At 39.7% G+C, this 23647-nt stretch overlaps 1 non-coding gene across 1 annotated transcript; it reads left to right on the forward strand.

Moving 5' to 3' along the window:
* The first annotated feature begins 18222 nt into the window (after nt 1-18222).
* On the forward strand, nt 18223-18328 carry LOC130834279 (U6 spliceosomal RNA). Its single transcript, XR_009048660.1, has one exon. It is a non-coding gene; the product is annotated as a U6 spliceosomal RNA (small nuclear RNA).
* Nucleotides 18329-23647: the final 5319 nt, after the last annotated feature.

Raw genomic sequence — 23647 nt, forward strand, 5'->3', positions numbered from 1 at the left:
TAAAGTGAACTGTAATCCTCCATGAGTACTGAGCAGCAAGAATAATGCATAATTTTTTTTTAAGAAATATACAGAAGAAATTGTTAGTCATGGTTTCAGAGTTAGGAAGCAGAGATATTTTTCCTTTTCAATTTTATACTTTTAAACATTCTTTTAAATTTTTATTATGTACTGTGTTCATTTTTATTTGAATAACTATTTTATTTTATTATTATTTTTTTTTTAGTTCTATTGAAATATAATCTACAAATAGCACTGTATAAGTTTAAGGTGTATAGCACAATGATTTAACATACATTATGAAATGATTACCACAAGTTTAGCAAATATCCATTATCTTAAATAGATATAAAATTAAAGAAATTAGAAAAATATTTTTTCCTCATGATGAGAACTCTTAGGACTTACCTTCTACACAATTTTCAAATATAACATACAGCAGTGTTAATTATATTTATCATGTTATACATTAGACCCCTTGTAGTTATTTATCTTTTTTTTTTTTTACAGTAGGTCCTTGTTGATTATCTATTTTAAACATAGCAGTGTGTACATGTCAATCCCAAACTCCCAATCTATTCCTTCCTCCCACCCTTCCCCTCCGGTAACCATAAATTCATTGTATAAATATGTTAATTACAAAAAAAATAAATAAATAAAAAAAAATTTTTAAAGGCTAAAAAAACCTGTTACTGAGAATTAGTTTTTTTTTTTTAAAGATTATATTCTATAACCTTTCCACCCCCCTACTAGATTGTGTGATTCTTGGAGGCAGGGTCCTTTAAACTCTGTATGGCGAGTACATTTTCTGGCACTTAATAGTCAGTGAATTAAATGTTTGTTCAACAGAATTGTCTGGGCAATGGTAGTGATGGTGGAGTGGTGGTGGTGTGATTCTCTAAAAGAGGAGTGGGGGATAGCTCGGTGGTCAACAGGTCCGTAGCACTATTGGGAAGAGCCATCATTTCAGGCTTTTCCTGATAGAACAGTGATACTTAGGTTCTTAAGAGAGATTCTCTTACTGTGCTTTTTTAAGGAAAGGGTAGGAGGCAATATTGCTGGAGGAAATTCCAGTGATTAACAGAGAAAAGAAAATTTGTATATAAAAGATCTGACTTTGTTTCATATGGCCTTCAGCATTTATCAAATATAATAATGGGCTCTTTCATTCTTTACCCACCCTTTAACCTCCATTCAGCTTTACCTAAATGAGTGTTGGGGTGGTTAAAAGAATGCTCACTTGTAAGGAAAATAGTGGTGAATAAAATTCCATGGCGCATTTCTATTAAATCTCTTGGAGAGGTCAGCAAAAGACACTCGAAACTTTTTCTGCTCTTTCCCTATGTAACTCAAAATGTGGTAGGGGAAACTGAAGTTCTTTCATTTACCCTCTCCAGCCTTTCACAAGGGTATCCATCCTAATCTGGTGTTAGTACAGAAGTAGTTATTTAGAAATGGGTCAGTGAGGGGCGTGGATGAAATCTGATTCAAATCTCACATGGATGGGATTCTGGTAAGCTTCAATGTCTGTTGAAATGTATAAGCTAATTTGGTCCAATAATAATGGGCAAGGCACCTAGCTAGGTACTATCAGGGAATATAACGTCATAAAGATGTATAAGTCTGGCCCCTGCTGTCTGAACCTTTCAATATAGTTGGGGCAGAGACAAGGAAGGAATTAATCCTTAACTGTCAGAGTAATTACCCTCGACACTGAGATGAAGAGTAGAGATGAGCTTGTACAGAGAAAAGATGGAAATTGATTCTGAGCCACATTGCTTGGCTTGAATACTGCCTCAACCTCTTACTAGCTCTGTAACTTTGGGCAAGTTATTTAAATTCCTTCTGCCTCAGTTTTCTCATCTGTAAACTGGATGCAGTGATAATAATTTAGGATTGTTATGAAAATTAAAATGAGTAAATATTTGTAAAGTACCTAGAATCTGGAAAATATTTTGAATTGTGCCAGGTACATAGTAATTGTCATTTAGCCATCATTAACGGTTATAACTATTTTTAGAAATTTCAATTGTGGTGAAAAACTCATATAATTTGCCACTTAGCCATTTTTAACTGTACAGTTCAATAGTGTTAAGTATATTCACATTGCTGTGCAACAGATCTCTAGAAGTTTTTCATGTTGCAAAACTGAAACCCTATATCCACTGGACAACAATTCCCATTTCTCCCAATTCCCAGCCCTTGTCAACTACCATTTTATTTTCTGTTTCTCTGAGTTTGGCTACTTTAGATACCTCATATAAGTGGAATCATTCAGTATTGGCCTTTTGTCGCTGGCTTGTTTCATTTTGCATAATGTCATCAAGGTTCATCCATATGACCTTTTTCATAGCATGTGACAGGATTCCCTTCCCTTTTTAAGGCTGAATAATATTCCATTGTATTTGTAAACCACATTTTCTTTATCTATTCATCTGTTGTTAGATGTTTGCCTCAACCTCTTACCTATTGTGAATAATGCTGCTGTGAATATGGGTGTGCAAATGTCTCTTTGAGATCCTGCCTTGAATTCTTTTCGATATACACCCAGAAGCAGGATTGCTGGTTCATGAGGAAATTATATTTTTAATTTTTTGAGGACCCTCCGTACTGTTTTCCATTATGGCTGCACCCTTTTACATTCCCACAGCAGTGCATGAGAGTTCCAATTTCTCCACATCCTTGCCAACACTCATTATTTTGTTTGTTTGTATTTTTGACAATTCTAATGTGTGGGAGGTGAAATCTCATTGCTATAACTATTTTATTTCTTATCAATTAACTATGGGGGCTTCCTAGGTGGCACTGTGGTTGAGAATCCACCTGCCAATGCAGGGCACACAGGTTTGATCCCTGCTCCAGGAAGATCCCACATGCCGCGGAGCAACTAAGCCCGTGCACCACAACTAGTGAGCCTGCACTTTAGAGCCCGTGAGCCACAACTATTGAGTCCATGTACTGCAACTACTGAAGCCCACGCGCCTAGAGCCCGTGCTCTGCAACAAGAGAAGCCACGGCAATGAGGAGCCCGTGCACCACAACAAAGAGTAGCTCCCGCTCACCACAACTAAAAAGAAAGCCTGCGCACAGCAAAAAAGACCCAAACACAGCCAATAAAATAAATAAATAAATAAATTTAAAAGAATAATAAAAAAAAATTAACTATGGACCCTTCATGAATTAAAAGGGTCCAAACTTGAGGCAAAATATTTAACAGGTAAAGACATTGTAGTCAGTCTCAAAATTTCCCATAAGGATGTATACTAACACCAGAGAAAACATGGGCCCTAAAAGTTTATTCTAACCCAATGAGATTGATTACTTTTGCACCACAGTGTATCTTCTTACTTGCTCACTCACCACCAGGCAAGACTCTCAGCTAAATCTCAGGAATTATCCTTCTCCTCATCCTCCTCTTCTGTCTCCTTCTTTTTATTTTTAGTATAGGGGTTTTGACTCTGGGAATTTGTGTCCTAGAGGAATTAAAGCCAACTCTTGGGAGCATATACATAACTTATGGTGGGGATGCCTTGCCCCCCTCCTCCTCCAATCAGCCACCAAAGTCCTTTTAATTTCACCTTTATAATGTCATTAGCATCTGCATCCTTCCTTTCATGCCTATGGCCACCACCCTGCTCAACCCAAAGGAGCTCTTGCTTCTGCTTTGTCACAGCTGACCTGCTTTCTTTCTGTGATGGTTTGGTTAGTCTTCCTAAAGCATGATTCTACCAGAACAATCCTTGATTTAACAACCTTAATGACTCCATTCTGCTTGCAGAATAATGACTCATCTCTTCAGTTTTTGAAGCCTTCCCTGGTCTGGTTCCAAATGCCATTTTAGACTGTTTTTCACAACCTCCTCTCCTTCTACCTCCTTTCCTCTTATGCTCTCACTATGTTCTCCAGTCAGCAACTTCTCTTGAATAAGCATAGTCATTCTTACAGTTTTAATTATTCTTCAAGGTCTATTTCAAGTTATAATAATGAGAGCTGCCGATCATTGATCATTTATTCTATGCTAGTTATAAGTTTACATGGATGAATTAATTTAATTTTCACAATGACTCTGTGACATGATTACTATAATCACCTGCATTTTGAAGGATAAAGTAACCTGGGCAAGCCCAAGTTCTCACAAAGACCTGGATTCATAGTCCAAAACTCAAGTTTTTAGCCACTATTCTATTGCTCAAATGATGGGTTTGATGATGCCTTCCCACATACCCCATGTTACAGTTCAATACAGATGAATAATCACTTATTTGGCAATTACTATGCGACTATCATAGGCTGAAGGAGTGGGCAACGCAACGTTGATTAAGATGGCTCCAGCCTTCAGTGGTTTAGAATCTAGCAATTAATATAGTTTTCCTCTATGTTCCCAAATAGATTATAGTTCACATGATATGACACCTTGAACATTACTACTCATGCACATTTTTGTCTCTTCCAATACAGCATTACTTCGTTTGCCTAGAATCCCTTCTGTTTATCTTCTTTCTCTCTATGAACCTAGAAATATGTTTATTAAATTCAAGTGAATCTTACTCTTACTTTAACTTGTTCCATGTTCCCCATGGAAATTTCCAGGGTAACGTTCCTTCATGTTCCCACCCTAAAACAATATGACCAACTCTTTGGAGACCTGGGCCTTTTTCATCTTCAGCACCTAACAATAATAATAGCTAATTTTTATTACAGTTTTCCTTATTCTAGGCATTTTACAAGAATACATTACATTTAATCCTTACAGCAATCCAACAAAGTAAAAACTATTTTTATCTCCATTATGTAAAGGAAAAACAGGTAAGATGAGTGAAGTAAGTTGCCCATAGTTGCTTAATTACTGCTTGCTTAAAAATATATCCTGCAGATCCAGGATATACTGGATATAGTCCAGGCTGCTGGACTCCAGAGGCTGAAGTTCTGACCTCTTGTCCAGTGCCTCTTCTGCTTCACTCATTGCATTTCACAGTCATTCTGTAAATATGTAAGTAAATAACTTTTTTGTATCTCTGGCACTGTATTAGAGTTATTAGTATCTTGTTATAAACTACCTTTGTAATATAAAAATAAAAATAAATAAATAAACACGCTTACTCCATGGTTATAACCTTTAAGAAGGAATCAATTTTGAGGTTTCTTTTGAATTCCTCAAGATACTTAGTGCTTGGTCTAATTGCTAGGTCTCTGACCAGATGCTGGAAAAGTGCTTGACTGACCCTAAAAAACTAGGTGAACCGTTATCAGTATGTAATCTGCGAGGTCAGGTGGCCATTCTGGGCACCCTCTTCCTCAAGGAAGAAACTTGTCTTGCTCTCTGGAAACTGCCCCCTAAGGAGAGAATGACTGTTGGGGTTTGGAATGGAGAATGGAAGAAGCACCTTGCCCTGGGTCAAACTCCTGGCTCCATGCTCCCAGGTGCTTCAGGGCTTCTGTCTGTTGAGGTTGGGAATTAGGAAGGGACAGAGACATGTCTATAGGATGTCACTCATTCCGAGCTCAACCCACCTGCCAGAAACTGGTCTTACTCTAGAGAAAGTAGATGCAAAAGCTTTTGGATTTCTTTAACGCTTTCAGGACACTTTCCATATTTTCTGCCAGGCTTACCATTTAGTATTTAACTTGGCATTTAATGAACAAATCAATTTAATATAATCATATTTTCCAGAGGTAAGGATGGTGAATAGTTTTTTTTTCCTTCTCTAATTAGATCAAATCTGTGATAATTTGTTTCAATTACAGTGTTTCCTTTTCAGAAAACCATAGACAAATGAGATCAGAGACTAATGATAAGACTAATGACCAGGAGTCATCTATCATTAATTTATCAATAAATATTTTTATCACCTCTGATGTGCCAGACACTTTGATAGCTTTTGGAGAAATTTGAGGGAAAAAGATAGGAAAAAAACTTACACTTTTTTTAGGATGGTGAAGAAATTTGAAAGTAAAAATGATAGCCACTTTTTACATATGAAGAGAGAAAAAAAGGACCTAATTATATACATATGGCCCCCAGAAGAAAACTGGGGCAAATAGGTTGAAATTACAGGAAGACATATTTTCTCTATTGGAAGGAATAACTGTCCAAGGATGAACTATTCTTCTCAGTGTAGTGAGTTCCCCATTACTAGGGATGTTATTTAAGGAAAAATAACTCATGTTTTAAAAAAAGACATTGGATAGCTTATTGAGCTGGGTACAATTTAATATACCTTTTAGCCTTGACATTACATATTCTATAAATTTGATAGCAATGTAAAAATTTAAGAAAGCCAAAATATTTTAATACTATAAAACATAACTATAACCCCATATTAATAGAAAGGACCCTATAATTATAACCTGACAATTTTATTGGATCTCACCTTAGCAGAGACCTCTCTGGGACCCACTGTGTTAATGACCTAACTGTATTCAAGTGATGAGAAATAATAACACATCTTCATGAAGGGAAACCAAATTGTTCCCATATTTCAATGTAATGGTCACCAGGAAGCTATTCTTCCACTGACTCTGAGGAAAACTGAGGCACGTAAAAATGGTACCATTATTTTTGGAAGAATAGCTAAAGCAGTGTCTATATTTTTAGGTAGTTGAGTTGTGAAACACAAAGCTTCGAGAGGAAGTTGGTCATTTCTGTCCCCTTAGTACTAAGGTCTAAGTCCAGCTCTCCTCAAAGAGACCAGAGATTCTACTTTGCACATATGGAAGTCGATTCTTCCACTTTTTTAGGGTAGGAAATTTTCTCATATTGTGGCGGATGCAGATAAAATCCCCCCTTCTTCCACTTGCTGATGACTTCCTGCATTATTGTCTGATTTGAGTCTATTGTTTGCTGGTGTTATATGCCTGCAAGTTTTTCATGAGCTTCTTGCTTCCCAAGCTCCTGACTACTGGGTTTGGTTACACTTCATTGCTCAGGCCTTGCCAAGGAAATTTAGTTTCCAGAAAAACAAATGTGTATGTGTGTGTGTGTGTGTGTGTGTGTCCCCTCTGCCTTTAAGGTGAAGCCTGTGCAGTGCCACACTTTCCAGGACGAAACTCACAGTGAACTCAGGGAGATAACGGGGCTGAGGCCACAAAGGGTAGAGTTGGTCGACAGCAGAGGCCCCATCAAACATTTACTGTGTGAGCTATCATAAGTTCCTTAACCTCTCTGAACCATGATTACTTCATTTGGAAGAGGAGAATAATAAGATTGCCTTAAGTTTGGTGTTAGGATAAAGTAATATATGCCTATGGCAATAGTTAAATACTCGACAAATATGAGCTGTTATTATTACTATCACTGAGAGGTTTCTCTCAACGGTACTGTCAGCCCTGTGGTTTCTGAGGAGGAGGAACCAGCTGTGACCTTTTAAGTGAGGAAAACTGAGACCTACAGTCCTCATGGGGTTTGACCCTATGATGGGAGCTGTGCATATGCGGTAAAGACCTCCTCTCCGGGTAACGGTCGTGACTTCATTGGATGCTGAGGCCGACTGAGGGGAGTCAGCCCCAAAGCTTGTGTTGTCTCGGTCTATTTTGCATCTATGCGAAGGGTTAGAGTCAGCGCTCAGCCAAGGACCCACCGCAGCTTCCTACCGCCCCCTATAGGACTGGGAAGGTCATTAGCAGGAGCCAGGTCCTCACAGCCCGAAGGTCCTGCGTGTTCAAGGCAACCGGCAGAGGCAGAGCACCTTCCTGTGAATCTGGAATCATTTAGTCTTTCGGCCTCCAGGTTCTTTACCAGAAATTTGAGGAAAATAATGACTCCCACATAGGATCATGGTGAGAATCCAATGAGATAGTAGCACATGTGAAATCTATAATTTAGGATCTTTCTGTTATTTTATAACAACACTAGTTATTATCATTCTGATCGACAATTCTCTTTCAAGGACCTGCTGGAGTCAGAAGACTGTTTGCACTAGAGCTCTCCCTCAGTGTCAAAGTCGCCAGCAGGCTACCACTACTATTCTCAGTCCCGCACCCTGACACACAGTGGCATTTCGGGGACTCGTAAAGCATTATTTGGCTCCAGCCTAGAGGACAAACTTGCAGCCTTGGGTCAGGAAGGGAGTGTTGAGATCTGGTGGAACTAGAAGCCCTGCCCCTAGTGGTAATGGGAGAAAGAAGCCTAAGGTCGCTAAGGACCTCATTGATGGTTTCCTCTGAACTCCTCCTTGCCTCTTCCCCCTCCCACCCCTCCCCCTTCTTTGCTTCAGGGCAGCCTCACCACTTGTGGGCGAGGCTGTTTCTTTCCCAACCCCTTGGGAATGCCGCCTTTCGGGACCTAGGCCTAAGGTTGTATAAATGCCCAGCAGAGCTGCGGTCCAGTACCCTCGGCCTCCCCACCTCCGCGAGCCTCCCACGCTCCCTGCCCGACATAGGCGTCATGCTACGGAAGGCCCTGCTCCTCTGCGCTTGCTTCGCCCTGGCTGTGACTTACCCTGCACTGCTTCAGGGTGAGTGGATGTTGGGAGGTCTTTTAGGAAAGAGGGTGAAAATGCATTCACCGTGTGTGTGTGTGTGTGTGTGTGTCTGTGTGTGTCTGTGGGTGTGAGCATATACAGACAGAGACAGAGGTGTTGTAAAGGGAGGTGAGGATTGGCGGCTGAGCCCTGAGGCCTTGGGGAAGTTGAGTGGCTTGGCTAAGATTAAGGTTGCGTTTTGAATCCACCTCATGCAGGTAGTCAGGCTGGGTCAGATGGAATTAGGGTTGGTGATGAGGGCTTCTGAGGTTTCCCTGTGGTCCCCTTTACTATCTAGCGCTAAAGAGGCTTCACTCTATTTGATCCAGGTTAAAAAGTCCTTGGGTGTATTCTCACTTTACAGGAGAGTAAGATCCAAAGTGTTTTAGTCACTGGCTGCGTCACATGCAGCGCAAATCAGTGGGTCTGGAGCATAAACTGTGAGTCACATTGAGAGCGGAAGGAATCAGTGTCTCCTGAAACAGAGGAAGGCTGCTTTCCCTCTAAGGCTCTTTCTCTTCTAGTCCTTCCTGAACTCAGATCAGTTTCTCAAGAAGAAGGGCGTTCATTTGCATTAAAATGGTGACTTTCCCCTCCACTTCCTCCCAGCTCTCTCTCTGGTAGTTCTCAATTTATCCGCTGCTGGGTTTGGGTTCTTTACTTCATGTGAATGAATGATAAAGCAAATGACTAAATTAGAGAGCTACTGATTTTGGCCTCATTGGCAGAGTGCCCACAACCTGCTGGACTAGGCAGCCATGAGGACTGTGGGTCTTTCATTCCAGGCCAAGCAGACCCAGGTTGTAGGCTCATCAGGCTTCCACAGTTATGATGCTTTTATGGTTCACAAGCTCCAAAATGTCTGGATTGTGCATTCTCTGGGACAGACTGGAAAAGGAAGTGCTACATGTAGGCCATTAAATGAAAATGGTAGGAGTCCCCATTTTAGAGATGATTCCATTCTTGCTTATGCACCTTGGAAATAGCTGTTTTCCTTGTTCCTTGTCCCCTCTTATATTTTTTGTTTTCAAGAAACTGAAAGAATTATACAGAGGCGTTTTTGAAATTTTATTCCATTGTAGCCTGACTGATTCCTATTTAGAGGCATAGTATCAAATGCTCCTTCCTAAACTGACCCCTCAAAGGGGGGTGGAGTAAGGGACAGTGAGCACACTCCTGGGTGCCAGTTAGTCTTCTGGACATTGTAGCACTAGGTAGAACAGAAACTTGTGGGGAAACCATATCCTCCTCTGTTCCATGTTTTCCTTGGAAAAAGATCTAGCTGGGAATGGAAGGTTGTGGAGTTGGTGGAAATATTCTCACGAGAAAGTACTTGAGCTATTTTTTCCTTTTGGCTCCTCTAGAATTCATCGCTGACTTAGAGTCAACCATTGACCTAGAGCCCACTGACCCAGAGGTGACAACTGACCCAGAGTCGACCACTGGCCTAGAGTTGACCATAGGCTCAGAGTCGACCACTGGCTCAGAGTCGACCACTGGCCTAGAGGTGACCACTGGCCTAGAGTCGACCACAGGTTCAGAGTCAACCACTGGCCTAGAGGTGACCACTGGCCTAGAGTCGACCACTGGCTCAGAGTCGACCACTGGCCTAGAGGTGACCACTGGCCTAGAGTCGACCACTGGCTCCAAGTCGACCACTGGCCTAGAGGTGACCACTGGCCTAGAGTCGACCACTGGCTCAGAGTCGACCACTGGCCTAGAGGTGACCACTGGCCTAGAGTCAACCACTGGCTCAGAGTCGACCACTGGCCTAGAGGTGACCAATGGCCTAGAGTCAACCACAGGCTCAGAGTTGACCACTGGCCTAGAGGTGACCACTGGCCTAGAGTCGACCACTGGCCTAGAGGTGACCACTGGCCTAGAGGCTACCACCAGCCTAGAGTCGACCACTGGCTCAGAGTCGACCACTGGCCTAGAGTCGACCACTGGCTTAGAGTCGACCACTGGCTCAGAGTTGACCACTGGCCTAGAGGTGAACACTGACCCGGAGTCGACCACTGGCCTAGAGTCGACCACTGGCCTAGAGGCGACCACTGGCCTAGAGGTGACCTCTGGCCTAGAGTTGACCACTGGCCTAGAGGTGACCACTGGCTCAGAGTTGACCACTGGCCTAGAGGTGAACACTGAGCCAGAGTCGACCACTGGCCTATCAGACCTGACCACTCACCAAGACTTCACTGAAGATGCAGAAACAACCACTGCAGAGAACACACAGACTTTCAGTAAGTGAAAGTTCTAGCCTCAGGGGAGGACTGGGAGGGAATTGGTGGGCTTCCGCTTTTGCATTTCTGAGGGAAAGCCTGATTTTTTCCAACGTACTGGATTCCCAGCATAAATCTGTGACCACTCCTGTCCTCCATTTTGTTTTCCTAGAATTGCCTACTAACGTGAAATTAAACACCCTCAGCTCTAAGGAAGAAGCCACTGAGGTCACAGGTGAGGATTTCTCTCTCCAAAAATGTAGAAATTTCTCCCTGCCTCCCAGAGCTTGTTTATAGCTCTTTGCAGAGGAACGTCCTATGGTAATTTATATATTTGGGGGTACTTTTGCTGCTTTGTTCTCTGAGGTGGAGTAAACTTTGCCAAAAGTTCATTGAAACTTGAGGAAAACTGAAGCATTTCCCAGAACACCAGAAATCGCAGCTGGTTGAATATCAACATAGCTCCAGCCCCAAGGTCTGCCTTGATCTGATCTCTGGGACCAACTTTCTGGGCTTCCCTAAAGAGGACAAGTTCCTTCATGTCTCTGTAGGGTCGATGGATGTGGTGTCAAAAAAAGGGGTTAACAATTTCCTTTTCTTTTCCAGTTGATTACAATTCATTTCAAACAGAAAACTTCTGGAGTAAAGATTACACTAAGTGTAAATCTTATCTGAATATAGACGGAACAGATGATAAAGCGATTTAAAATCTTCGTGAATTAAGCAGTGTCCCTATTTCTGCCCATCCCTCTCTCAAGCCAACATCATTTTTCAATTTTCTGTCTGCCACTTAGCCAAGAGGTCATCAAATTTCAATGCCTTCTACCCCCACAAACAAACCCCAATAGTCTAGGGGAATGCCTGGGGTTTTTGCTAAGAAAGACCCTTGGGCCTTACTTACAAAAGCAAATTTCTAAACAATCTGATTCTTATGTCTATAAATAGTAGCTAACATTGATTGAGATCTACTGTATTCCAACACTGCTCTAAGCATGTGGGGGATTGCAGATAGTAGTGGAGGAACCTAGAGATTGTATTTTAATGGAAGCTGAAGGGCCTGTTAAAAAAGGTTGGTTCTCTCAGAGACTTCCAAGTGTGAGTGGAGACCAGCCCTTTAACCAAATCCTTCTCATGAAGTGCACCTGTGCTTCATTTCCACAGGTAGGATTTCAGGCATGGCAGAGTGCCCTGGCAGTTAGGAGAAGGGAGGTTTTGGTGCCATAGACTCAGTGGAGTCTTACTGAGTTTACCAGGGGGCTACTTGAGGCTGTGAGCTGAATGACAGACACACTGTGAGTGACACTTACTGGAAGTGAATAAAAACCATTTCTTTACTTAATTACAGATGAGCTCAGCACCTCTATGGGAAGCAACGAGTCCAGCACAGTGTTTTTTGGTAAGTTTCTTCTCTCTTGTCTTTGATATCTTATTAGGGATTTGACACCACTTTCGATGCTGGTTTTAATCCACTGGGAAAGGATTCCAATTTAAAACTTTCCTGAGATCAGCTGAGATCAGCTGAGATATGCTGAGATCAGCTATAATTCTAATATGGAGGTGAAAGACAGCCTCTTTCCTCTCTGAGGTTTACCTTCCAAATCTAATTGTCTGGATTTTCAGTCACCAAATAGGCATAGGATAAACAAGTTCTCTCCCTTGAGTTTTCCAAGATTTCCTGTCTCATTAGGATGTGGATTCAAGTCCAGTCCATGAAATCTTTTTAAAGGAGAGCCTGAGGAAAAGGTGTCAGATTTTCTGATTCATAAAATATATAATTCAATCAAAAACTGTAAAGCCTAGGAATTCTGAATCAGGAGGTCCCAGTTTTAATACTCTGCCTCACTTCTGGCTTTTTTGGAAATTTCTAAGGTAATTTCTTCATGCAGTAAAATGGATACCTGGACAGTGTGCAGGTATCTTGCTTAAGGCTCAAAGAGGGAGCGGGAGAATAAGGAATTTACACTTTAAAGAAATTAAGTCACATGCCCACACTCACAGTGGGAAATGAGAAAGATGAGCCTGATCTTCTGAGCACTATGTTCTCTTGCTTCTCTGGGTAACTCATGTTTTTCATTTTTGTTTTTTTTGTTTTTGTTTTGTTTTTTAGTTTAGAAAATGAAGCAGATTTTCATTACCTGTGACCATCGCTCTACTAATGACAGCTTTCTAAGAAGATTCTGAGCCTTGAACAGGCCTTCCATTCCATTATAGGAGCTTGAATAATCGTAAAAGACTAGTGAGACACAGGAGGTACTGACTTGAAGATAAACAGAGTGGCGGGAATTATACACAGACAGAAGAAGAGCATCTCTTAACATGTCCCATTTAATATGGGCTCAATAAATGTTCAAGTTGTCTAAATTTTGAGAAGGGGTTTTTATTTTATGAAGCAACATATTGCTTAGTTGCCTTGTTTTAGAACCAATAACCATTTTATTCCTGTCTGATAGATACTTTATAGTCAGGCACCAACACTTTATGGCCACAGAAAAGTATGAAATGAGCCTATGGAGAGTATATTGATTTTCCTATTCCCGGTATAACAAATTACCACAAACTTAGTAGATTAAAATAATATAAACCTATTAGTTTACAGTTTTGTAGTTCGAAAGTCTGAAAGGCATCTCGCTGGGTTTAAAACAATGTGTTGGGGCTTCCCTGGTGGTGCAGTGGTTAAGAATCCGCCTGCCAATGCAGGGGACATGGGTCTGAGCCCTGGGCCAGGAAAATCCCACAGGCCGCTGAGCAACTAAGCCCGTGAGCCACAATTACTGAGCCTGCACTCTAGAGCTTGTGAGCCAGAACTACTGAGCCCACACTCTGCAACTACTGAAGCCCGTGCGCCTAGCGCCTGTGCTCCACAGCAAGAAAAGCCACTGCAACAAAGAGTAGCCCCTGCTCTCCGCAACTACAGAAAGCCTGCGCAGCAATGAAGACCCAACACAGCCAAAAATAAAATAAATAATAAAATAAATCTTTAAAAAATTAAAAAAACAAAACGATGTGTTGGTAGGGCTGAGTTCCTTTCTGGAGGCTTTCTGGAAGAATCCATTTTCTTGCCCATTTTCCTTGGCCCTCTTGCGTCTTTGAAGCCAGCAAAGCTCAGTTGTTCTAACAGTACATCAGAGTGACCAACACTGACTCTACTGCCTCCTTCTTCCACATTTGAGGACACATTGAGCCCCACCTGGATAATCTAGGATTATCTCTATTTCAAGGTCAGTTGACTAATGACCTTACTTCCCTCTTTGCTGTGTAATTTAACACATTCACTGGTTCTAGGAATTAGTAGGTGAGCATCTTTGGGAAGCCATGCCACAGACAGGAGAGAACTGTCTCCTTACTCTAGAACTGGTTTGGTTCAATGGGGTATGGAAACACTTACCCATGTTTTTCTTTATGTTTACACTATATTTTTTGCAAAAGGGGTATGGATGAGCTTATGTAAAATTAGTTGGTTTCACATATTTGTACGTCACAGCATGTATATACCATAGCGTAAATGATAAACTAAAATGGCACATGTTTAGAGTGATGTGCAGACTTGGGAGTGAGGAGATGTGGATTCTACCGATTGTATTTTTGCCTCTTGTGAACCCCAGCTTCCTCTTACAAAATGAGTCAGTTATACCAAATCAATTGAAATTTCTTTTTTGCTCCTTAATATGTTTCAACAAATAATACCTCAGTTTTGGGGATCATTAATGTAAAGAATTATTAACTTATTAGTTTGTTTCAGGGAGAAATATTCCATGCTCATCAGTGATTTTTACACAACATGCGATAAATCTGTCACTCTTATGATGGGCTTGTATCAGAGCACATCAGATTTGAGGATTCCTTAGCCTAGCTCCATCAAGTCCCTTGTCTCAGGACTTTTCTCCTAAACAGGAAGGTAGATCCAAAGCTTCTCTCTTAAGGATATAAAACTGTTTCTGTTTTACCAGTGACTAGTTTTCCAATTTCTCTTCCTATCTTCTTTTTAATTTCAAGTGGATTTCAGCATGGAATTTTATGATAGACCATTGGAATGATTTGTGAAATTCAGCCAAGAAAAAGTGTTAGTGGACTCAAAACAGGCACTCATTAGTATCTATCCAGAATGGAAAAAAGATTTCATTTCAAATTCCAGCTGCACAATTTAAATGGTTACCTAGAGAATAGAGGTGAATCCAGCCAAACCCGGTGATTGGTTGAAGGGGAAATTTGTAGCATGTCTCCTTAATATTTACTGATCCTGGTGTAAGTGGCAGTTGAAGCTATGGGTTTAAATGAGGTCACTTAGGAATAGTGTATACAGATCTTCCTCAACTTACAATGGGGTTATGCACCCAATACCCATTGTAAGTTGCAAATAGCCTAACTCGAAAATATATTTAATACACCTAACCTAACAAATGCCCTAGCTTAGCTTAGCCTACCTTAAAATGTGCTCAGAACACTTACATTAGCCTACTGTTGGCAAAATCATCTGATTGGGCAAAGGCAATTTTATAATAAAGTGTTGAATATCTCATGTAATTTATTGAATACTGTTCCAAAAGTGAAAAACAGAATGGCTGTATGCATACAGAATGGCTGTAAAGTGTATCCGTTGTTTACCCTTGTGATCCAGTGGCTGACTCTGGGCTGGAGAGAGTATCATACAGCAAATGACACGAAGCCCCACCTAGTTTCTGTCCTTGTAATAACAGCTACCGCTGAGGCATGGACTGAGCTGAGAGCGTTACATGAGTTATTTACACTGTGTACAAGTTCTGTGTGCTATTACTAACTGCACAAAATTAATTTGAACCAAAGATTAATTATATGAAATATTAAATAATATTTAACATAAAGTGTGTGTGATTTATATGTAAATACAAGTATTGGGCAAATTTTGATAGTGGTATAGGCTATTCTGTTTCTCTAATCCGGAGCCCCCCCAGTTTTCAAGCATTTTGTTTACTTTAGACCATTTACATTTAATGTAATTATTGACATGTTGGGGCTTATGTACACCATTTTACTTTTTGTTTTCTGTTTATCTTGCTATTTCTCTATTTTCTGTGTTTTGCCTTCCTGTGGGTTACTTGAATATTTTTTTAAAAATTCCATTTTTGGTTTGTCTATAGTATTTTGAGTGTATCTCTGTACAGCTTTTTTTTTTTTTAGTGGTTGATATAGGTATTACATTATATACAGATACATTATCATCATCTAATAGGGTCAACATTTTACCATTTTGAGTGAAGTGTAAAAATCTTACCTCCCTGTATGTCTCCCTTTACCCTTCTCTGCTTGTAATTATTTTAAATACTTCTCTACATACATATAGAACCACATCAGAGAGTGTTAGATAATTATTGCTTTAACGGTCAAACATATTTAGAATGTTCAAAAGAAAAAGGAAGATGTATTTTATTAGTCCATATTTCCCCCTTTCCATTGATGTTCCAAAGTTCCTTCTTTCATCATTTCCTTTCTGTTTAGAGAACTTCCTTTAGCCATTCTTTTCAGGTAGATCTGCTGGTGACAAATTCTCTTGTTTTCCTTCATCCAATATCTTTATTTCCCTTTCATTCCTGAAAGATAAATTTACTGTATGAAATCAGTATTGACAGTTGTTTTCTTTCAGTACTTAAAAATTATTGTGCCACTTCTTTCTGGCTTTCATGTTTTCTGATGATGTTTTCTGCTATTTGTGTTGTTTTTCCCCTCTAGATAAGTTGTTTCTCTTGCTGCTTTCAAGATTTTTTTGTTTGTCTTTATTTTCAAATATTTGACTGTAATGTGTCTTGGTGTGGCTTTCTTTGGGTTTACCTTGGTTGGAGTTTGCTTGCCTTTTTGAATCTTTAGGTTTATGTCTTTTGCCAAATTTGGGAAGTTTTCAGCCATTATTTCTTTGAGTTTTTTCTCTGGTCTGCCCTATATCTCACCTTTTTTGGGGATTCAGATGACGTGACCATTAGGCCTTCTGTTATACTCCTGCAGGACCCTAAGAATCTGTTAGGTTTCTTCTTTCGTTTGTTTTGTTTGTTTGTTGTTCTGTCTCTTTTCTCTCTCTTGTTCAGATTGAATAATTTCTATTGTTCTATCTTCAAGTTCACAGATTGTTTTCCTCTGCTGTTGAGCCCTTCCATTAAGTTTTAAAATTTTGGTTATTATAATTTTTGGTTCTGAAATTTCCTTTTGGTTCTTCTATAAATTTTGATTCTTTGCTAAGACTATTTCTTTGCTGAGTTTTTTTTTTTCCAGTTGTTTTAAGCATTTTTGTAATTGCTCATTGAAACATTTTTATGATGAGTGCTTGAAACTCTTTGTCAGATAATTCTAACATCTCTGTCCTTTTCATCTGGCATCTACTGATTGTCTTTTTCATTTGAGTTGAGATTTTCCTGATTCTTAGTATGATGAATGATTTTCAATTGAAACAAGATATTTTAGGTATTATGAGACTCTGGATCTTATTTAAACCTTCTGTCTTAGCTGGATTTCTGTGATACTACTCCAGCAGGTGAAAGGTGGAGGTACTGAATTACTGCCAAGGAGGGGTAGAAGTAAAGATCTCTCCCTCAACCTGTGTTGACTCCCAAGCAGGGAAAGGATGGAATTCTGGCTCCTTACAAGGGCTCCACTGATACCACCCTGTCAGGAAGGAATAGGGGTGTTTTGTTTCTGCTTCTCACGTACTCTCTACTGACACCACCTCGGTATGGAAAGGAGGGAGTGCTTCTTTACTGCTGGATGAGGGAGGAAGTCCAGGCTCCCCATCTGGTCTCCACTGACTCTATGGAGTGGGAGGAAAATGAGGGTCTCAAACTGCTAGGTAGGGATGAAAGTTGGGGATGTAAGTTTCCTCCTTGGTCTTCTCTGATGTTACTCTGGCACAGGTTTGGGCACCTTGTTACAGCCTGGCATGTGTGGAAGTTTAGGCTCCCCACTTGGAACCATAGCTTTTTCTGTGGTGTTTGACTGTAGAAGAGTGATTATTATGTTTTCTGTTGTGCCAGGCTGTTTCCTAGTCCTTTGGCTGGACAGAATAGGTTTTTGTTGGGGACACACATTACATTATCCCATATATGGTTTGAAAAGCTTACCTTGGTTGCAGAGTACAGCTTGGAAAAGAATTTGGAGGAAAAGCGAAAATAGTTACAGGTCACCAAGTAGGGAGGATATTGTAGAGCATGGGCGAATGAAGATGGCGATAGAGATGGAGACAAGGTGAGAAATATTTAGAAAATTAGAAAAGGGGACAAAAACTGGTGGTGGATCTTGTATGAAATGACACAGAGCTAAAGCTATAGATTTTGTATTGCATGAGTAGTTGGATGATGGTCTTTACAGCTAGGATTATCAGATTAATTTTGTTTTGAAGACTTTAAAATATTTAAATGAAGATGTCATATAGGTAAAGGTGTGAAGCTCAGTAGAGGTCTTGGCAAGACAGAACTTTGTATCATGGCACATAGATGACAATTGAAGCTGTAGGCAAGGATGAGTTTTTATTTTTATTTTTTCCAGTTTTATTGAGATGTAATTGATGTATAAAGTTGTATACAGTGCTTGCTTTGGCAGCATATATACTAAAATTGGAATGATACAGAGAAGATTAGCTTGGCCCCTGTGCAAGATAACACGCAAATTTGTGGAGTGTCCTATATTAAAACAATTGTATGGAATTAAAGTGTACGGGGTGATGATCTGATATACACATACATTGTGAAATGATTACCACAATCAAGTTGATTAACACATCTATCACCTCATATAGTTACCTTTTTTTTTAGGCTGAATTTTTCTAAGGAGATAGTATATAGTGAGAAGAGAAAAGAATCTAAAACAAAATTAGAGGAATTTCATAATTTCATGGCTAAATGGAAGCATAGGCATCTGCAAAGGACATGCAAGGCTTTAACTCCTATATGGTGGAAATTGTGATTTTTATTTTCATCATTACATCCTAAACTCCTAGTAGAAAAACTGATGTAGAGGAGGGACTCAATAAATATTAGATAAATGAAAGAAGTAAGGAGTAGAGCAATCAGAGAGTTAGAATATGAAACAGGTACACACAATATCATGGAGCCAAAGGAAGAGTGTGTTTTCAGTAGGACAGAACTGTAAACAATGTCCATTACTTTTGAGAAGCAAATTGAGATGAAGATTGAAACATCTCCATTGATTTTAGCAACCTGGAAGTCATTGGTTACCTTGGTGTAAGCTCTTTGAGTGGAAGGATGGGAACAGAAGCTTTGGTTTATAAGCCTCTGGGAGCCTTTTGTTTGGATTTTTTTAGCCTATTGGTCAATTGCTTTCCTTAAATATAACTGAGAGTGACTTATAGAGTAATAGTAAAAACATTTCCTATCCCTTTCTTCTCAAAGTCTAAACAAAAACAAGAAAAGAAACAGAAATGCAAACATCATCTTTGATAAAACTTATAGGAAAATTAAAAGTCATCATATATAAAGACTGAAAACTGGCAGAATGGTTAATGATATAACAGAGAGGAGAAAGATAATTCTCCAGTAGCTGTTCATGTCCCGGGGCAGGGATAGTGGTACCAAACAGAAGCAAGCCAACGGTCTTACAGAACCTTGGCAAGGCTCAAGGACTGTAGACCAGGCACGTGAAGATTAGATTGGAAAAGGAGTGATGATGGTGGGGAGACAGGCGACAGGCAATAGATTCATATCCTCCCTTATTACAGGAGGAGACAGTGGTTAATTGTTGAGAAAAACTGAACCAGAGAGGCGCTGGACAGTTGGGGACAACTGTTATGGAAGAAGGTAAGAGTGAGATGCTATACAAAAAACAGGACAATCAAGTGAAAGCTATAAAATAAATGGAAAGATGCCCAACCTCTTACCCTGGCCAGCTACAAAGCACCAGCAGTGAGGATTAAGCTTGCCAAGCAGGAGATTGGAAGATTCGTCTGAAAACTCAGAGCTGTCTCAGAGACAGCACCTGGAGATAAGTTTTAACAAAGTAGCTATCATGCCACTCAGTCATCCTATTGTGAGGCAAATGATTCTACAAAAATCCTTTCAATGCATATAGTTTTCTGATCATCTTGGTGTCTAACTCTGATGTATGAACAGAAAGCAAAGAATCACCAGACATTTGAGGAAAATCTCCATCAAATAAGACTCAAGTAAAGAAACAGTAAAAGGAGAATTCAGAGGAAACATAGACAATATGAGTAGAGGAAACCTTTAAGAAGCTCTAATTAATATATTCTGAGGGATAAGAATACATATTACATCCTTGAAACAAGAATGGGGTGCTATTAAACAAAGAGTCAACCAGAAAATAAAAAGAAATTTTGGCCCTTGTAAATTTAGTTGATAGTAAGTTCAATAGAAGATGAAGTTAAAGAACTCGCCCATAAAATAGAACAAAAGATGAAGATGGTCAATGGGTGAGAAAAAAATAAGGAAAATTCAACTAACACACATTTCAAAGAAAATAGAATATATTGGGAAAGAAATTATCAATGAAACACTATAACACATTTTCCAGAACTTTAGGATGATCCTCCATGTTGAAAGTGTACAATTATTACCCATAGGCTTACACTTAACATTGCAAAGCCTAGTGCAGGAATACAAATGGAGGTCTGCATACACATCTCTAAATATTCACAAGCTACAAACCGAGCTAGACCCATGTTTCCCATGTTGTCTGACTCCTACAGCTTGGAGATTGCCTTTCTGACCAAGCCTAGAGACCAAGGGAGCCATGTGTTCCCCTAGATCGACCCTGTCCCTGCAGGCTGGGAAGAGGGGCGGGGCAGGCTGTCTGCTGGAACAGCAGGTTGGATGCCGGATGGGCCCAGGACTGACTTGGACAAGCTCCTGTGGGAACCTGCTGGGCAAGTTTGCCTCCCTCTTGCCTCAGTTATGATTTAAGATTTCTAGAAACTTTCAAGCACCTCCTCAAACTATACCACTGAGCATAGGAGCAACTGGGAGAACCTGTCTGCCTAGATGTGCTTTTGATTGATTTGAGGTGACTAAATTTAAACAAAAGTAGCTATTTTTTTGGTCTGATGCTCAGGGTAGAAGCTGTGAACTTAGTCTGAACATTTACACATTCTAAATCCTGCATACTCAGGCCTTGAGGGCCCCAGGTTCAATCTGTGCCCCTCTCCCACAATTCCTGCTTTTTAATTTACTTGCTGAATTTCTAAAATCTTTTCTAATGAGAGTGAAAGGAAAAAAACAATGCCTTTGTTTTGGTGTTTGTATACGGCCCCTTAAAGTGTAGGCCCCAGGACAGAAGACCCTCTTAGAATACTGAGTGTCCAGTACAATAAATGGAAAATTTATTGTATTGATGCGGATTTCGACATCAACATATATCCAATTAAATTTTAGGGATAAATGATGATCCTGAAGTTCTCAGTGAGAAAAGCAGTCATATTTGACTCAATCCTCAGTCAAAGAATTGAGAATCAGAATGATAGTAGAACAGCAGTGGATGTCAGGAATCGTGTGGTAAAAATTCTGAGTAAAAATAATTTTAACTTAGAATCTTAAATCCAGCCAGATTATGACTTGAGCATGAGGCTAAAGTCATTCTCAGACATGAAAATCTCAAAATATTTTGACTCTCATGCATTCATTCATCAGAAGGTATGGTAGGATATACTTCACCAAACAAAGAAGAAAACCAAGAAAGAGGAAGGCTTTAACTCAGGATGTACATCACCCTACTTAAGAAAGAGAAAAGTGAATTTCCAGGACAAAAGCAAATTATCTGAGGTTTGACGGTGAGGAAAATTGAGCTGAGAGGGATCTTACAGGTCTGTTGGAGGTTGCAGGAAGACTTAGATGGTTAAAAGAAACCAAACAAATGAAGATAAAATAGATGATTATTAACTCCAGGAAAACAAAAAGTTTTTCAAAGAAGGAAATGTAAATATAATTAACAGGTGATTTTAGATACAGAGTAGAGTTGACCTTGGTGATTATAGGCTCCACCTATAAATAAAATCTTTTTCATTCTAAAAATATTTACTACCAAAGACTCTTTAACACCTGGAGCTGGATGCCTCACTGCAGGGCTTACTAGGAGGAAGCAGACCCACCCCTGTCATTCACCCCATCTTTGCCCAGGTTAGAAACAATTTGTGGAGAGTGAAGTTGTTAGCAGAAGTCAAGTGGGAAGTGAAGGACTGTAGATAGGAGAGTTTTTCTTCTCCTCCCCTCTTGGTACCTTCCCCTCTGTGAAAGCAAATGAGGGAGGCTCCAAGAGACTCACTTGTAAGGGATGGGTCCTCTCGATAGGGCTAAGGCACCACCTGGCTTCTCCCAAAGCAAGTGAAGAGAGAGAGAGAGAGGAAGAGAAAGAAAGGGAGAGAGAATGAAGAACAAGAAAGAGTGACCAAGGTGGAGCCACAGTGTCCTTTATAGCAATCTTACAAGTGACATACCACCACTTCTGCCATATTTTATTAGTCACACAGGCCAATCCTGATATAATATGGTAGGGGATTACACAAGAGTGTGACTACCAAGAGGTAGGGATCTTGAATGGTGGCTATCTGACAGTGATGACTATTTTAATTTCCTTTTTTAAAAAGCGTGCCTTTTTAGATATAATACCAAAAATGCAACACATGAAAGAAATAGTTAATAAGCTGGATTCTTTAAAATTAAAAACTTTTGCTGTGTAAAAGAGACAGTCTAGAGAGTTGGAAGAGGAGTCATAGACCGGGAGAAATATTTGTAAAATACACATCTGATAAAGGACTGTTACCCAAAATATACAAAGAATTCTTAAAACTCAACAATAAGAAAACAAACAACTTGATTAAAAAATGGGCCAAACACCTTAGCATATAACTCACCAAAGAAAACATACCAATGGCAACAAGCATGTGAAAAGATCCTCCACATCATCTATAAGGAAAATGCAATTTAAAACAGCAATGAGATATCACTACATACCTATTAGAATGGTCAAAACCCAGAACATCGACAAACAAAATGCTGGTGAGGATGTGGAGCAACAGGAACTCTCATTCATTGCTGGTGGGAATTTGAAATGGTACAGCCACTTTGGATGACAGTTTGGCAGTTCCTTACCAAACTAAACACTTGCCACATGATGCAGCAATCACACTCCCTGGTACTCAAACCCAAGGGAGTTGAAAGCTGTGTACACACAAAAACCTGCACATGGATGTTTATAGCAGCTTTATTCATAATTGCCAACACTTGGAAGCAGCTAAGATGTTCTTCAGCAGGTGAGCGGATAAATAAACTGTGGTACATCCAGACAATGAAATATTATTCAGTGCTAAAAAAAAATTAGCTTTTATGCAATAAAAAGACATTGAGGAAACTTAAATGCATATTACTAAGTGAAAGAAGTCAATCTGAAAATGCTACATACTGCATGATTCCAATTATATGACATTTCAGAAAAGACAAAATTATGGAGACAATAAAAAGATCTGTGGTTTCCAGGGATGTGGGGGTAGAGAGGGAGATGAATAGGTAGAGCACAAAGGATTTTTAGGACAGTGAAAATACTCTGTATGATGTTATAATGATGGATGTATATCATTATCCATTTGTTCAAACCTACAGAATATACAGCACCAAGAAGGTGAAGGTGAAGTATGGACTTTGGATGATTATGATGTGTCAGTGTGCGTTCATCAATCGTAACAAATGTACCACTCTTGTGAGTGATATTGATAATGGCAAAGGCTATGTATATTTGTGGGCATGAGTACATGGGAAATCTCTGTATCTTCTTCTCAATTTTGTTATACACCTAGAACTGCTCTAAAAAATTAGGTCTTTTAAAAAACCTACCAGAAGAAAAATTTTTTAAAAAAGCAGGTTCGATCCCTGGTGAGGGAACTAAGATCCTGAACGTCATGAGGTGCAAAGGCAAGTTAACAAGACGGATGGTTTTTGTGTATTCAAAGGAGGCTTCAAAGTGGTGAAATCTGAGCAGATTTGAATA

The sequence above is a fragment of the Hippopotamus amphibius genome, chromosome 12, assembly GCF_030028045.1.
Source record: "Hippopotamus amphibius kiboko isolate mHipAmp2 chromosome 12, mHipAmp2.hap2, whole genome shotgun sequence".
Lineage (NCBI taxonomy): Eukaryota > Metazoa > Chordata > Mammalia > Artiodactyla > Hippopotamidae > Hippopotamus > Hippopotamus amphibius.